The 11,374-nt window shown below is 36.2% G+C and overlaps 1 pseudogene; it reads left to right on the top strand.

The window, feature by feature from the left end:
* Positions 1-7,132: 7,132 nt before the first annotated feature.
* LOC149151846 (cyclin-B1-5 pseudogene) lies at positions 7,133-8,768 on the top strand (annotated as a pseudogene).
* Positions 8,769-11,374: the final 2,606 nt, after the last annotated feature.

Raw genomic sequence — 11,374 nt, forward strand, 5'->3', positions numbered from 1 at the left:
TCTATCACTTTCAATGCAGATCAGTTGGAAGATACATCAAATGGATGTGAATACAACCTTCCTCAATGGAGTGATTGAGGAAGAGGTGTACATTGAGCAGTGGAAAGGATTTTAGACCTTCCACGAAGATTCACGTGTGTGCAAACTCAAGCCAATGTTGTATGCATTAAAACAAGCACCTTGTGCTTGGTACACTAGGATTGATAGGTATTTCACTAGGTTGGGCTTCACCAAAAGTGAAGCAAACGTAAACCTTTACCATATTATATTTGAAGGTAAATTGTTGATTATATTATTATATGTCAATGATTTAATTCTAATGGGTGATGAGAAGTTGGTAAAATCTTGTAAAGAGGATCTTGCAAGAGAATTCGAGATGAAGGACTTGGGGCTCATGTATTATTTCCTTGGTATAGAAGTAGTACAAGGAGATGAGGAACTATTTGTCTCTCAGGAAAAGTATGCCGACAAGATACTTAAGAAGTTCCACATGGAGAGAAACAAACCCATGGAGACTCCTCTAGCAATGAATTAGAGGAAGGAAGATGCTACTTCCGGTGAGTAGTGGAGGATACTATTTATAGGGATCTTGGGGGTTCACTTATGTATTTGGTGAACACATGACCGGACATATTTTTTGCATTTAACCAACTTAGTCAAGAAATGATTAAGCTAACCAAACTCTATTGGAAGGCAGCTAAACATGCGTTGAGATACTTCATGGGCACTACTCACTTTGGTCTTTAGTATATACAAACAGAGGGAGTGAAACTTCAAGGCTTCACAAATTTAGATTGGGAAGGGATTCCATCCAACAAGAAGAGAAAATAATGAGGAATAATGAGTATTAGGTCAGTAGAATTTTTTTGGCAAAACAAGAAGTAGAGATCAGTTGCACTCAGTTTGGAAAAAGCAGAGTACATGATTTCTAGTCAAGCAACTTGTGAGGCTATCCAGATGAGGAAGATCCTTGTTGGGTTATTTTTTCAGTATATGGATCCTGTAGTGATTTACTATGACAATCATAGTTGTATCAAAATCTCTGAGAATCCATTTTTTCATGATCGGTCCAAGAATATCGATATCTAGTGTCACCATCTATGAGATTGTGTGCAGAGTAGAATCATGCTGCTAGAGTACATTCCTACAAAGGAACAAGATGCAGATATTTTGAAAAAGGAATTATCAAGATGAAAATTTGAGTTTCATAGAGGTAGGATCAGGGTAGTAGATAATCCCTTTTTAATTGAGAGGGAGTGTTGAAAATGCAACAATAACATCCTAATTTAATTTTGTCCTTAAATTAAATTAGGAATAAAATTGTAATTCGACATCACAAGCAAACTTGTATGAGTTAAATAAGTTAAATTGACTTAGTTGGCTTAGTTAATTTGAGTTGAGGGTCTAACTTGAATCATGTACAGTGTCTCCTCATTATAGGAGCCCTGGTTGAGTTTATTTTGAGTTGTAATTAATTAATTCAATTTAACTGAGTTAAATTCAATTAAACTAGTTCCAACTAATGGGGGGACTAGTAGGAGGTCAGACAGTGGGGCGTTGCTTCATGTGTTAAACTAGCTAACTGATTATTCACTCATAAATAACTCATGAATGTTAAATATGAGAGTTTCCCAGTTGAGATTGGAGTTCAGGGACAATGTACCATCACTTGTATACTCATATGAATTGAATAGGTAGTGCATGCAGTCATAGGAAGGCCTATGAGGATTGCACAATTCCAATTGAGGAATTTTCCTAATTAATATTGGCTAATTCCAAGGAGACAACACAAGAAAATAGAGACTTGGGAAACCAGAAATGTGGCTAAGTATTGGCTTGGGCTTGTCTAGGAAGTTGTGAGACATATGGAGATAGTACAGGGGTTGCTCAGGCTTGAGAAAATAATTGTAATCATCTCATATTTTCTAACTAGTGCAATATATAGATAAAAATAGTTTTTATTTGTGGCTTTCCCCAGGAAATCATTGTGTAATGTGTTAATTGAATTCTTTTTCTTGTATGCTTCATGATTTCGCAATCATTTAATTGTTTCCACTGATGAGTAGAGTAGATTCAAGTATATTCTTTTAGTAAATTACAATTAGCAGTTTGAATATACAAGGAACTTATACATGAAACATTTTTTAGTTGATCCATGATTTACGGGCACCCAAGGGTCAACCTCATAAGGGCTAGGATTGTCAGTCTAATATATATATATATATATATATATATATATATATATATATATATATAGATATATATATATATATATATATATATATATATATATATATATATATATATATATATAGATATATATATATATATATATATATATATATATATAGATATATATATATATATATATATATATATATATATATATATATATATATATATATATATATATATATATATATATATATATATATGAAAACAATACTTCATCAAAGGTGTGTGATCTTATGCATAATGCAATTTCAAGTTCGAGTAGCTCAGTGAACTAGGTGTGAGCCATTGGTGACACTTTGAGTCTTCAACACAAAGGTTGTGGTTTCACTTTCATTCAGAACTTTTCTTATTTTTTTTTTGTAGTTTTGAAAGCTTAGTGGATAATTGTGATGGCGTAACTATTTATATTAACACTAGTATGAATGGGAATAAGTCGCATATCATTCAAGAATGGTCCGAATAGGTTGAAGCCGCATATAGACTAAGCTCTAGTTTGAATGGGTTGAAGCTCAAACCCTGCTTTTCATGAGTCAAATTTGCACATTGTTCGAATACTAGTTTGAATGGGTTGAAGCCTGATCCCTGGTTTGAATGAGATGAAACCACATAACATTTGAAAATTGGTTTGAATGGGTTGAAGCCACATATATTTCAAGCACTAGTTTGAATGGGCCAAAGCCACATATCATCTGAGCACTAGTTTGAACGGATCGAAGCGACATATAGTCCGAGCACTAGTTTGAATGGGTCAAAGCCAAAACATTTCTAATCTTTGGTTTCAATAGGTCAAAGCCACATATAGTCTGAGCACTATTTTGAATGGGAAATATCCAAATAGAGTTTGAGCATTGGGCCAAAGCCACAAGAATGGTTTGGCATGACTATCTCATGCCATGGTTCAAACAGGGCATAACCACATTGCACTATACAATCAAGTGGTGACTACGCCATAGTTCTAAGTGAATCGAGGCCATGAGAGCCATGAACATTCATATTTGAATGAAGGTTTAATGTTGCATGGCACATCTTGTTTGATTGGAGGCTCATCATATTTTATTGAAGGTTTGATGTTGCATGGTTCATCATGTTTGATTAGCAGAGACTAATACATAAATTTTGATTTGGTTGGTGGGGAAGGTCCATGTCCTCGACCCTAGCTATACCACCATATATTGAATATAACGAAGGGAACATGATGGATTTACAAGTTACATGACAAAGAATAATTGGTAAGGTGTACATGTTGCAGACTTATGGTCACGCGTTTGACCCTTGATAGTGAAAAGGTCAATGCTTTTTATTTAAATATATTTTTTCATTTTATTGAATAGTTTACCAGTTTCGAATGTTGGTGCTAGAATATGGTATACTTTTATGCAGTCCACGTAAATTAATAGTGTGTAGAACATTTGAAACAATCTAAAGTTATTTACAATTATTTTTCATTTATGTGGTCCATATTTGTCCAATTTGAGATATGGAGGAAGTTGGATGATTGTAGCTTAGAGATTAATGTAACCAGAGGGGTTTACTATTGTTTTAAATAATATGTGATGGCCAAAATATCTTATGTTCATTTTTAAGGTCTATGAGTATGTTCTAGGTGTTTTGGATATAATAAGTAAATAGGTTCCAACGTAGGGTTTGAAATACCAGATTGCAATTCTGGTTGAAGTAGAATATGGGCAGGAGTATGGCAAGGAGTAGGAGTGATTGATGTGACATTTTGGTGTAGGGTGTATAACACTCGTTTTAGGACAAATTTATCTTGTGGAAAAGAGAGATATCCCTATATTTGGTACCCATATCTAGAACAAAACAAACAAGAACATCTAGCTTTTCCTAACTCCAATACAATCAAATCATTAATGAAAACGAGAGTGAGATTATCTCATACATTTTATCAAAGGTTGTCTTCACTGGTTGTTTGGAATGTTGCAACTTCCATATTTATCCTCAATTCTCTCTAAGCAAAAGTATTTTAGACAACACAAACAAACAAACATCAAAGCACATATAATCCAAAAATTATTTGATAAAACTTATATATGTGATTAAGGAAATGTTAAACACACATGGGCAGCAAGAACAATATGAAAGATAAAACATGAGAGTACCATTTTATTAACAAATGATTTACATTTATAGTACAATATGTGACCGTTGGGTTTCACATCCCAAGGTCTCTTGGACTACTTTGTCTATTCAGCTTCCACACTAACCCATTGAGGATTAGGTGTCCAACATTCCCCCCCTTAATCTGAAGGGTTATGTATGAGTCCAAGAAGAGAGATGTAATACAAAATGTGCAAATATGCATTGGCAGCACTAGGCTGAATGTGCTCTATGAAATGTTGGTATAAAGGGCGGTGGTTTAAGGATGAACACCAACACTGGAATGCTTAGTGCAGTTCCCGAAACTCTTCCAAAACTAGCAAGAAGCTGAAGTCTTCTGCTAGAGGAAGTGCTCCTATTGTTTTGAAGAGCGAAACCTTCAACCATGAAAGGGAGGTCTCACCCCGCATAAAAGGGAGAACTTCAACCTAAAAAGGGAAGTCTCAACCTGTGATGGTTTAAGGATGACCAACAACTCTGGAATGCTTAATGAAATTCCTAGAACTCTTACAAAACTGGCAAGAAGCTGGTGTCTTCTGCTAGAGGAAGTGTTCTCAATTTTGTTCCTGGAATTCTTCCAAAGCTAGCAAGAAGCTGGTGTCTTCTACTAGAGGAAGTGTTCCAGATTGCCAATTGAAGGCATTTTCATGGGCATCTTTGTCTCTGGCTACAACTCTGAAACTGTTGTGATAGGTTGTGGCTCAGGCTCGCTTGATGTGACTTTGAAGCTTGTAGATGACCATCATTTCCCCCCCGTCAAATACAAGGTGAGATGATGGAGAAAACTCAACTGCAAGATTGTTCAATACTCTAGAACAAGTTCTAACATGTGTTTGGAATATCTTCTTGGCTGTTGATGCCCATTGCCAAGAAGCGATCCATACAAGATGAATCTTTGTTCTTGCAGGACGTTTATTTATGAAGCATATGTGTGAAGAATGACTAGTTTTATGATAGTGCTTACATGGATGAAGATCAAAACAGTGATATTTCAAATGGCCAACTCAGTCACAGTGTTGGCATTTCACGATCTATTGTTGTTGTTGTTGTTGTTGCTGTTGTTGTTGTGGAAGAGGGGCAGAGTCTGGAACAACTGAAGCTGAACTGTCATGAGGAGCAGGTGAACTATCATGAATGAATCCAGCACTCTGAAACTAAATGGGATTTGAGTAGTTTGGAATATGAAAGGACAAGTCCTTGTCATATCCAAGACCAGTTCTGTGCTTGTTGTGGAGAAGATGTTCCCAAGGCCTGATGATGGGCTTGGGAAGTGCAGACTGAGTTTCTGCATCTGCATGTACAACTGTTGCTTTGTGGGGTACTAAATCTGAACCAACTGTAAAATCGTTGACTTGCTTTTGATGGGTTGCAGTCTCAATGTTCTGAACAGAAACATGTTCAGAATGACTCCTCTGTTTTAGTTCTTCTTGTTGTAGCTGAGTTTCAAGCTGCAAAAAATCAATTTTCTCTTGTGCATTTTGTAGACAGACTTGAATGTCTGTGAGAGAAATTTTGCTGACTTTTAATGTTTCATGATTAGTAGACAATATGAGAGTTTTGAGGAACTCTAATACTTCACTGATTCTAGCCATTTTTTTTTTCAATGTCAAATTTACACCTTAAAAACTGATCACAACTACTACTCAGTGCAGAAAAGTAATACCCACTCACAGTACACAGCAATATCCTTTACAAATGTGTAGCAAATGAATCAAGGAATCAATGTATATATAAGTAGACAAAGACTATAATGAGTTTTAATACCACAACTGGGGCAGTAGCAACTGCAAACTTGCTTGGATCCTTCAAATACTCCTTCCATTTTGAATAAGAAAACTTCTGCCGCTATTCTATATTTCACAGTTTCTTTCTATTGAGGACTTCATCAATAGTCCTTGACCCACAATAGTTCCATTTCTTCTACAAGAAAGTAGTTCAGATCCCATAAAATTTTCCAAGGGTTTCAGAGAGTAACTCGACAGTGAAAACTACGCTTCCGCTGCGCAACTCTGATTGAACACAAAAGAACTATATGTTCAACAAAATATTATTTAGCTAAATTTAACAGTTATACTGATCAATCACCGAAAACCATGGTGAGACATGAAACAGTTCGTAGAGATTAATATAGACTTGTAATTCTGTAAATGGATCATGAACGGACTACCCTATATGATATCCTCCCGTATACAAAAATTCAGCAGAAGTAAGTACAATATTTCTGGATCCTCACTATTTCACCCAAAAAACCAGCTCCTCTTCAGCGGAACCAGAGCAAAAGTTCCTCTGTCAGTTGCTGCTCCATTTTCATGGCTCTTTCATCTGATAAAATTGACAACCTACAAAGAGGGCAAGCGGCCTGCTGGCCACAATCCATCCATTTATCAATGCAAGATTTGTGAAATATATGAGAGCAACGCAGCTTACGAATCTGATCAAATTCTCCAACAATTCTACACAAGCAAACAGGGCACTCTGCAACGTTACCAAATGTGCCAGGGCATCTGCTGGTTTTACTGTCAAATTCTGCAATCAGTATGAGACGAGCAAGGTGGGAGCCCAGGCCAAGGCTATGTAAGTGTTGTTGAGCTACCAAACAGTGTGAGATTCGCGCACGAGCTTTCAAGCTGCCATGTTACACAGGCATTCAACACATTCAACGTTTCATTCAACGTAATACTCAAAACTGATCAGCGTTAAAGAACACATATAAATATATATATGGGCAGCGCTCTGAGTGTAAGATCGCAATGCCGGAGATGATTTTGCATTTGATGAAGAAATGGCTGAGGCGGAGGAGAATCCCTTGCCAAACATTGATGAAGGAGACCTTGATAATCAATTGGCAGTGGTTGAATATGTTGAGGATATATATAAGTTCTATCGCAGAACAAAGCACATGAGCTGCGTGCCAGATTATATGCCCAGTCAACGAGAAATTAATGGAAAAATGAGAACACTCTTGATAAATTGGTTGATTGAGCTACATCACAAGTTTGGGTTGATGCCAGAGACTTTGTATCTAACTACAAATATTCTTGATAGATATCTTTCTATTCAATATATATCAAGGAGCGACTGTCAATTAGTAGGTGCTACTGCACTGCTTCTAGCTTCCAAGTACGAGGAAATTTGGGCTCCGGAGATAGATGAATTTCTCGCAATCTTAGAAACAAATTTTGAGAGGAAACATGTACTGCTTATGGAAAAGACAATGCTCAACAAACTGAAATTTCACCTCACAGTCCCAACCCCATATGTATTCCTTGTCCGGTTCCTCAAGGTTGCAGACTCTGACGGAGAGATGGCAAATTTGGTATTCTTCTTTATGGAACTTCAAGCCCAGGGTGACACTACCGCCATTACTGTAGAACAGAACTGTGCTCATCTCTCGTTGACTTCAAGAGATAAACGCTCAACTTCACCATCCTTTTTAATCGCTCCAAGCTTGAGCTTGTGTGTCTGCGCCTGAACTTGAGCAAGTTCAGTGGCCTGCACCTGATACCTTCAACAAGAGATGAGCGTAGTGATCTTCAAGCCAAATTGCACGAAAATGAAGTGGAACGTGCCCGCTCACGCACAAGATTATTGTAACTATAATCGGAAGATATACCCTCCAGGGTAAAAGGCAAGAGGGCGGTTATAATGTGATGGGACAAATTCGGTAAGGAGTATAAATCTCAGTGTAAGCTACCTCAAATATCCGGCATATTACAACAACGGCAGAATATATGGAAACTTTCGGGCAACTAAACCATCCAATATCTGGCATATTACAACAGTGTTTAAATATTACAACAGCAGTGTTTAAATATCCGGCATATTACAATAACGTTTCAAATATTCGGCATATTACAACATCCATCTCAAGCTATAATTCCATGAACTAAATCAGACATAGAGCTTCAACCTCAAACTATAATTTCATGCACAAAAATGGAAGGCAAGAGCTCCAAGTTTTTTTTTTTTAAACTGTAGGAAACTGTTAGCGTATTAAAGAGTTCAACGCATGCAAGAATATCAACATAGCCAGCGTGAAAATACATAGCATTGATACCACTAATACACAGCGTTGGAACCTGATTCACGCACGCAGATCCCAGCAATGGTAGAATCGCAGGCAGAGTCGTTGTTTGTGGCTGTTCTTCGCTCCACCCATCAATTCAGGACAGCATGGACAGCGCTTCTTTCAGGAATGTTCATGGGCAGTCCAGAGCACAAGTACAGAGAGGGCAGATATAAAACGTCTATGACACTGATGCAATGAGACAGCGTTTGCAGCTGGTCTCTTGACAGAGGGCGCAGGCTTGACAGAAGATGCAGACAATATCAAAAATGTATATGACAGGCAGACATGTCAGAGCAGCTTGGACAGCGCTGGTAGTGTCAGGCAGAGGAACGTTTCATCATTCAAGTGAATATGGCAGACAAGGCACAGGTTTGTATAAAGGAATATGGCAGAAATAAACTGCACAAAAAGGCCATAAAACAAATGGCTCAAATTAACTATGCAAGGCAGGAATACACCTGCTCTGATACCATGTTAAACACACATGGGCAGCAAGAACAATATGAAAGATAAAACATGAGAGTACCATTTTTATTAACAAATGATTTACATTTATAGTACAATATGTGACCGTTGGGTTTCACATCCCAAGGTCTCTTGGACTACTTTGTCTATTCAGCTTCCACACTAACCCATTGAGGATTAGGTGTCCAACAGGAAATATATACTAAAAATTTCCAAATAGATAAACATAAATTGTGGGAAAGGAACACATAACTATATTAATAAGAAAGAATATCTTACAACCTAATGTTTCCTTGATTTCGTAGGTACACTTCGAATCGTCCTCATCTCATCAACTTTCCTTCAAAAGCCTTAAGACCATAGGTTGGATACTTTATCATAATTTCACCAAAGCTAAAGCCTTTTTGAGATTAACTAAATATCCACCTCAATGGGAGATTGTTATACTTATAGGCTTGGAAGGAAAAAGAGGAGGATAAGGAAAGGAGGTTCAGATCCAACAGATAAGGGATGTGAGCCATATCCAAACTGACTTGGAGAGATTCCATCCATGAGGCTTATCTTCTAGAGGCTTCTCATTCGTTTTTTATTTTACCTTTGTTAAAATAGTTTCACACCTTATGAATAAGTAACATGTGATAGTGTTGTAGTCTATCATGTATGCAAACTGTGACAATTAAAAATGGCGTAGGCTATAAATGTGCAACTTGCAACATCCTTCTAAACCAAGATTTTTGAAGGGATTTGAAGAAGTTTTTGAACTTTCAAGGAGAAGGTTTTATTCCACATTCTTCATGGATTAATTTCAATAATACTTTCAATGACAAAGGATAGAGGTACGACATTACTTTCCTTGAATGTGATAAAATAATGTGTAACCAAATGCCCCCTAAAGTATGAAGTTAGAAAAGGAGTGATAACTGAAGTACTTTATCATGAAAAGGTGTTGAGACAAGGAATAGACAACTAAAATCCTACCAACAATAATCAAGGAGTTACAGTACAATAATATCATCAATGAGGTAGGAATTTCCACACTCAAAATACAAATTACTCAAATCATATTTATGGAAATGCAAAGATCCATGTAAAATGAGGAAGGTCATGGCCACCAAACATACATCATGGATACATGCCTGCATGACTCAATATGAACATAACCAGCAAACATACATTGTGGATCTATGTAACAATCATAAATACTCAAAAGACTCCATCACATCCTGAATATAATAGATAGCATCCATGGTATTCATCTCTATATTTCCATAGTAAAAATCTATCCATGTCAATAAATGTGTTGAGGTTGAACATGGTAGAAACCATTTGATTATTGGCAATGATGAAAATCATTAACAGACATGAAAGAAACCACCAATAACTACAACGGCTATTAAGGTACTTGAGTACATTCTATTAAGTGTGAATAGATGATATGAAGTTGAAAACTCATAGAATCGTTTGATCGAAGGTCAATGATGTAAAATTATAATCGAAGGTGAGGAAACCTATTATTGAGTAATGCAAGCCCTAAGGTATTGAATGGTTTCTAAATCAACTTCCTAGATATTGTGTTGAAGTCAATAGGAAGTGATTTGTCACAAGAGGGATTTGATGTATCCCCCATCAAGGAGACAAAATAGGTATAAAGAAGTGAAGTAGAATAGAGCATAGCACAATTTAGGACTTACTTAGGGGTGGCCAATGCAATAGAAGCCTTTAGGGATTATGAAAAACTATCTAACTTAGGTTGAACTTCTCTTGAACATATTAATGACACAACAATTGTCTTGGAAACACTGAATCAAAAAGTGGATCATAGAATAAAGTATAATATTTTTGAAGGAAAATGATTAAAAATATATAAGTGGATTTCCAAATCTTGACACAAGGTGTGAAAGGTGGTCATCTTCAAGAGCGACTTTCTATCATAAAATGTCTACAGAGTTTATATATTCCTTTCCTGAATTTCCGCCACCATTTATGGTGAGTACCTCCTTATTTTTAAGTGTGATTGATGAGGATAAAATATGCTTGAAGTATAAGCTAATCCTTTTGACAATTATTTTGGGGTATTTTTAACGAACCCTGGGAAGGAGTGGTTCGGTCCCAATTTACATATGGGTCCTTCATTGTTTATGTTTTACGATTCCAATGAAAGCATAAATTGATGTACTTTTAATATATAGAAATTTTGAAAAAGAAAAAAAAAGAAACCTCCCAGATGACTATTTTCATTTATATTTAACAATCTTGAAAAAAGGATAAAATATAACTCATTAGATTCTTTCAACATAAAATCTTAATAAGCCTAGAGAAAGTAAATCTCGATAATTTTTCATACTTAGAGAGCTTAAAAAATCAAAAAAGAAAACTCCAGTGAGGAACCTTTTATTAAATTTAATAAGTCTAAAAGAGGTTAAAAGTGTGCTCACAACGAAATTTTTTGTTTCATGGTCAAACATCTGATCTGCACACACTCAAACGACC

This window comes from Pinus tabuliformis, chromosome 9 (assembly GCF_031772625.1).
Source record: "Pinus tabuliformis cultivar Carrire ecotype Pingquan chromosome 9, CPIR1, whole genome shotgun sequence".
NCBI classification, from domain to species: domain Eukaryota; kingdom Viridiplantae; phylum Streptophyta; class Pinopsida; order Pinales; family Pinaceae; genus Pinus; species Pinus tabuliformis.